The sequence below is a fragment of the Symsagittifera roscoffensis genome, chromosome 7 (genome assembly GCF_963678635.1).
Source record: "Symsagittifera roscoffensis chromosome 7, txSymRosc1.1, whole genome shotgun sequence".
NCBI lineage: Eukaryota > Metazoa > Xenacoelomorpha > Acoela > Convolutidae > Symsagittifera > Symsagittifera roscoffensis.
Window position 1 is genome coordinate 11967781 of NC_087068.1, and position 7162 is coordinate 11974942.

The window sequence follows — 7162 nt, forward strand, 5'->3', positions numbered from 1 at the left end:
CCGCCCAAAGGGTCCACCTTTTGGTAGTGTATAACACTCCCATTAATGGCCGACCGACCCCAAAATTTTTCTAAAGTTCCCTTTGACGGCAAAATATACTAAACGTATTAAATAATTACTAAATATACTAAATATACTAAAAAGGGGAAAGAAGGCTCCAAAGGGTGAGAGCGTGCCGTCAAACCCTACTGAAAATTGCCAAAAATTGATTATGCCGTTTTCTATTTTTATTTTCATAAACAACCACTCATCAAAAGTTTCAACCGTTTTTGAAAATCCGCCTCCTTCGAGAAAATCCGTGATCCGCTCCTTCGCATTGAGCATAGCTCATGCAACACTTGAACTCGCGTTACCTCCGTTGTTGTTTTGTTGTTGGCTCCCCCAACACTCACCCCTGGACTCCTTACGTGCTTTAAAAACTGCGTAATTACCATAGAACATAACCCAGCTACAACATGAAGTGCAGGGGCGGATTTCGAGATGGGTTGGTATCCCTTTTGCTAAATTCTAACAGGCCAAGCTTAAGTTTTAGCCAACCGACCCTCAATTATTTCGGACGCCAAAATACACTGAATTCGACGGGAAAGCGAGCCCAAAAAAGTGCGCAAGGCGACCTGTTTAGCCGTTTTTTGGCGCGAAAAATGCGGCAAAATAGGTTCCTAATAAGGTTTTGATAGACCTTTGAAAATCATTTTATTCGAAACATTCTTTGAAAGTCTTCCTCCTCGAGAAAGTCCTCAATTTGCTCCCGAGGAAGATGTCATTAGGTAGACACCACCCGTAGACTTCCGCTAATCCTCTTGACACCCACTTTTGACAAAGTTAACCTAACCTACTTTCTAGGTAATCGTGAGTGGTGCCCTTAGCGTTTGACCAATACAGCTGATAGAAAAAATCGGTGATGAATAATGAATGTATACTATAAATTCAATTCGTCAGTAAAATACATCAGTACTTAGCACTTTCTGTGTTTTTGAAATTTATATTTGATTCAGCTGCAGTTGTTGTTCCGACCATTGAAAAAAGTGGAAGAACTTTGTATTGGGGTGCGGTTTAGTTTTTTTTCCACACAAAATCAGGTACCACAAATAATCATCGGTATGGATCGGGTGATAAAACATAAAAGCTTTTTCAGTTGTGTTTCGGACGCCATTAAAAATGTTCAAAACGTTGCCAGTGATGAAAAAAATTTGATTAAAATTTTTGATTTTTGACTCAATTTTGAGCGAGTAAAGCGATCGAGTAACGATCATTACATAGAAAATTACTTTTAATAAGAGTTTTAAGCTAAAAATACTAATTTTACTATTAATTAGAAATTTCATTTTTTTCCATTAATTTTGTCATTATCTTTTGAAGACAAATGTTGTCAATTGTATCTTCTACCTCGCTAAGTTTATGCGCGGTTCTATAGTTCTAAAATTACACCACGCACTAAAACCGACACTAATTTGAAGAAAAGAAAAAAAAACATTTTCCTAATTAATATGGTCGGAACATTCTGTTTGCACAGCAACTAGCTATCCTTGCTGAAGTTTTGTTAATTTCTATCCATTTCACAGAATGAGTTTCACTGTTGTTGCAGCAATGCATCTCATTTATTTCTTCTGCTGCTGTCTGGCCGCTGCGCCGTTCCGTTTGATCTCCTGTGCTCGCGCCCTCTCAGCCGCCGCACCTGCTACACTTATGCCGACAGAAGGAAAGTTCACATTTGAAATTCAAATCATCATGCACAAAATAATTTTTCAAAGTTTTCTAAGCCAAAACGACAACAAATCCTGCTTTTGTAAAAACAAATGTTCCACGAAAACAAACGAACCAACGGATTTTTTGTTTTTGTATACTTACCTCTCCCACACACCGTAAATCATTAATTGATAGTGTTACTTGCATAACAATAAAAGCATGAGTGTTATTAGACTGCGTTTAAACTGGTTGAATGGTCAAAAAACGTTTAAAAAATGGGGAAAATTCATCATGTAAACTATTTGCTCCCCTATGACACCTTGTAAAGAATTGGCTCCTGTAAAAAAAAGAATTAAACTCTAAAACATATACTAATTGCGTACCTTGTAATGAATTTGGCCCCCTTTTGCAAAGGGGGCGGGGGGGGGCAATAGTTAACAAGATCTAAAAGATAGTTTTTGCAGCAAAGTTCTTTCAATTGGCAAAATTTGAGCCTCATATTTTAAAGCAAATGATTGAACGTGGACAATCCTGGGTTTCCGTTTTTCTGTTTCTTGTCGGCCATTCTGTTGTGGTATTCAGTGTGAACAAATTCTCTCACGCGACTTGTATCCTTGTAACCCCCCTTCCAACCCATGGCATTGTCCAGTCTGTTAGACCACTTCCTATCGTCCGGGTGGTTGGACACCCCCTTTTCTTTGGTCACTTTTCCGTATCTTCCTCCTGAAAAAAAGATCGGATCTACTTAACGATCTCCACACCTTTCAAGAAGGGGGGATTGTTAAGTAGATCAAAATGGTCGATTTTTCGACCAATCAGAATGCAGCAAAACAAGAATTCGCAATAGAAAGCTCAGTGCTTATTTACTGTATTTATTTATAGTGGTGGAGATTCTTAAGTAGGTACCATAGGATGGGGGGGAGGGGGATTGTTAGATGGATCCAAAAGATGAAATTATCTTGTTCGCTTTTTTTTTATTCTAGATGAAGAATTGGTAAATGGGTAAATAAAGTATGTACCATTTGTTGCAACAAGAATATGAAAAGCGCAGATGAACAGAAAAAGGTAGAAAATGAAGTCTCTGCCGAAACACATCATATTAGATTGAAAACCTGTAAAAGAATAAATATGACTTAGTTTTCGTTTACTTCGTGATTTCAGCGAATTCAAAAAAAAAGATGTACTTGGCGTTTTGTCAGAAGCAAGTGAGGTGAACCTATCTGAAATGAGCAAATGATGTAAGATGAAAGTAAAAGAGCAAGTCTCTGTAGACACACAGGAAACATTTAGTTATTTAGCCTATGTTTGGCCATGTTCAACAAAGTGAACAGAATTACGAAGACTTTGCGTTATAATTTAATAGCAAAATGTCGACAGATCTTTAATAGCATTTTAGGCTTTCTTTTGACATCTACACCCAGTTTTTTTTGCAAGCATTTGCCTATGAGTAGGCCCAAAATATCCAAGACACTAAGCATTGCCAAAGCAAAACTTTATCTGGAAAAACTTTTTCAAAGACCAAAACATCCTATTTTGTTCGGCGTAACATTGCAATCAAAACTATTATCAGGAGCAACAATTTTAAGCTCACTCAACCTGACATTTAAAGTTATGAGCCACATTTTTCGGAAAAAAAACGGAAAATTTTTTTGGCGAACCTTGATTTTATAGCGTAGAGCAAGGTGCTTAACTAATGAATGAGAAAATTTTGCGTGAGGATCTTTTTAAATTCTTTTGTTGTTGCTCCACTTTAGAATGAAGTGACTTAAGGCAAAAAAAATTCTAGAGGGCAAAATATTTCGAAAAAAAGTGTTTTTCAAGAACAGTTCTTTCTTTCTCATGTTTTTTAAGAACAGAAAGAATTTTTCATTCTTTGCTTCTTCCATTTTGAAAAATTGGTATCAGTGAAATCATTAGATTGTTTGAAAACAGCTTTGTAATTGTTAGTGTTCAGACTTCTTATCAGAACTTTTGCTCCAGAGCAAAAAATATTGTTGTTTGGCAACTTGCTGTGACTTTAGCAAATTGGTAGAAAATGATGTGAAACATCATAAAATGGAACTCGGTCAGGTATATCATAACAACAAACTTCAAAATCGCCAAACAACTCTTCGAATTTTCTGTTTTTTGTATTTGGTATTATTTGGTATCAAATTGACAAAAAACTAATTTTTAAAAATAACACAGAGCTTGAGAAGAAAATGAAAACAAGCAAGGATTATTTTTCGAACCTAGAATATTTTTCGAAACATTACTTCAAATATCTCATAAAATGTCAAAAAACAATTGTTTTACTTCGGTCCTTATGTTTATAGCTCAACATCTAAGACTTCATTGAATCTGATCCTTAATAAGCTCAACTAGCATCCCGCATATCGAATCTCTGGATCAACACAATAACAATAATTTTTGTTCAATTGTTAATCTGGCTCAACACAATATTCAGCACAGTATATCGCCGACTTAGGTCAGTATTTGGGATTCCATCAATCCTAAACACTGATCTAGTTGGTGGAGAGCGAACTCAAATCAAGAAGGCAGTAATTGGGATGAGGTGAAACAGTGAATTGAAATCATAGGGCTGTATTTGAGATGAGTCGAAAGTGAATGAAATCATGAGGTCAGTGTTTGAGCTGAGATGAAACACACTCACTATACACCATGGTTACTACTCTGATAGAGTGATCCCTCGAAAAAACCACTATGATAGACAGGTCCTGCATGTAATAATTCAAAAACTAACTTGTGTGTAAATAAGATGTTGAGTCAGAAAATTTCAGACTGAGATTTCTTATAATTATATTTTTTTTATATCAAAAAATATGATTGCTTTGACTTATTTTACAATTTAACAACCATTTTTGTTGTAAATTATTTGTCATTAAATCTCAATTTTGGCGTTTTTTTAACTGTTTATTCTAAAAATCGGTAGGAGAGGAGTTTTTAGGAAAAATGAATAAAAAACAATTTGTTGGAGAATATGATGCGACATCTTTCTGAGTAGCTAACATAAAAATTTTAAATCGTTTTAGAGAGCTCTAAATGTCTTTTCCTCAAGGGACATTATTACTCTAAAGGGACCGCTCTATTATATTAGTACCCCTTTTATGGAGAGTACAATTTATAACAACAGTTATCATTTTAATTTGCATAATTGTAAAAATGTAGGTTTGGAGAAATGGAAACTCAATTTTGCTCACTGAAATACAGTTCGATAGAGATGGGTCCAAAGCCTTAACCACTCGGCCAATTTGTCCTAAAAATACCATCAAGCAAGCAAAACTAACCAAAAGATAGATTCAATATGACTGACTCAGTGACTTTTCAAACTGTCATTCAAACTCGAGCTTTTATGACTAAGGAGTCAGCTACCGGATGCGGCGAAATCAGAAGTACGCGATTTTAGGCAACAATAAAACGGATGAATTCAGAAATTGATTATTTTGAAGAGCAAACTCGTGGCATCTATGATCAAAATTTTTGTCAAAACACCCTTTTATTAGGACTTATTTTTTTTGAAGAGTAGCGTTGAACCTCATTATAGTCTAACTTAAAAAATTTGTCCCATCTTTAATAATTGTCGGAGGTTTGTATGGGGAAGCTCCTGTGATCCATGATCAGAAAATTATGATTCTCTTGTCAAAAAATTATTTTCTTTGCTAAAAACCTACTTTTTATGGCGAGTGTTTTTATGGGGAAACTCCTGGGATCTATGATCAAAAAATTATTAATTTCTCGTCAACACATTGCTTTTTTTTTGCTAAAAACCTAATTTTTATGGTGCTTGTTTGTGTGGAGAAGCTCTTGGGATCAATGATCAAAAAAATTTATAATTTCTTTGGCGAAACTTTGTTTTCTATACAATAAACCTGATTTTTATTGGTTGTTTTTTTGCTGTTCTCTGGGGTATCGCTTTTTTTGATTTTCAAAGATGTCAATCTCTCAATCTCTAGTTTTTTTTCCAAATTTTTGATTTTTAACAAAAATTTTTATATCAAAATTAAACTAAATAAAAAAAACAATGGTTTAAAGTAGATCAGGGTTAAAAACTTGGTGCTTGATTTTTTTTTGATTTTGTGACACTTGGTTGTTTTGTCGGAGTAATCCCAAAGATTCATTTTTTTTATTCAATGTTCATGATCCTGAAAGTATAGGTTTTTACGGATAAAAATTCTTTTTCTCACGGGTCTATCAGGCATAAAAAAAAATTCAGTCATGTACAAAAATGGGTTGATCACATTCATTGCTAAATAGATATCGGCAGGCAAACTTTAGTGAAAACTTCAAAAAAAATTCAAAAATTGTCAATTTTTTTCATAAATCTTCTCACTCCATAAAAGAATATTTTCGTTGTCCAAAAAACTTTTCTCTAGATGTGTGTACTACAGCGTCACTATAACGTTTACTCATGAGCTTGCCTGTGTTTTGATTTGATGGTCGCTCTTTTCGAACTTTTTTAGCGTCTTTGTTACTTTGATAATTTCGGCTCTTTGCTATATCTTATAGAAGTTTATGGGAAAGGGAAGCCTAAGGTAAGCGTCGGATTGCCAACGGACTTAGTCATTGGTTTTGCAATTCTGTTTGGGCAAAAGTGTTAATGTTTCTCAATTTTTGTGTGTCCAAATATGTTTCCGGCTAGCTGTAAGACATTAGGTCTTTCACCTTGTCTGTTTTAAACTCAACTAAGGTTGGTTCTTTTTTTCATGGCGTCATATAGCACTTTGTCTCTCATTTAGATAAGACTAGTTTTTGGGCTATGCGGAAAAAAAAGATGCGTTGGATTGATGAGAAAAAATACAGGATTTGAGATCAAAAGAATGAAGATCAAAGCTGGTCGTTTGACAGAAATTGAGATCGAAATCAAATGTTTGACAGGAATTGAGATCGAAGTTAGAGGCAAGAATTGAGAAGGAATGTTTTGAGATTGCAACTGAGATTTCAGCTGGTAACTGATCAACTTAGTAATTGAAATTGAATTTGTTGGTGACCACCTAAAAACCAAATATAGAGTAAAAAGTACATGTATGTTACCGAGGAAAATGTGGATTCCAATTACAGTTTGAGGAATTTACAACTTACAGATTCCGCTTACAGTTGCGGATTCCGGAACAGCTCGTTTTGAATATACACATGTCTTTTTATTTGTTTGCGGATTCCAAAAACGTTGCGGACTCCGCCAATACTGTCGTGATTCCACAAGTTCGCCTAGTTCTGGAAGGGTTTTGAGCAAAACACTGGTTTCGGTTATTGCTTGTGGAATTCAAAACACTAAAGAAGACCATAGAAAAGTTACGGATCATAGCAGAGAAGATCATCGCAACATTGCGGGTTTCGCGACAAATCTGATATTGGCTTGTTGCGTAATCCACTTACAATTTACTATATGCAAAGTTTGGCTAATAAAATGCAGATTCAACTTGCAGTTTGCGTATTCCGTTTAAAATTTGCAGATTGCGCTCACAGTTTGGTGATTCCG

At 35.1% G+C, this 7162-nt stretch overlaps 1 long non-coding RNA gene across 1 annotated transcript; it reads right to left on the minus strand.

The window, feature by feature from the left end:
* Positions 1-2130: 2130 nt before the first annotated feature.
* On the minus strand, positions 2131-2928 carry LOC134852128 (uncharacterized). Its single transcript, XR_010164275.1, has 3 exons — positions 2871-2928; positions 2706-2798; positions 2131-2409 (listed from the first exon to the last, which is right to left on the minus strand). It is a non-coding gene; the product is annotated as an uncharacterized LOC134852128 (long non-coding RNA).
* Between the last annotated feature and the right edge of the window lie 4234 nt (positions 2929-7162).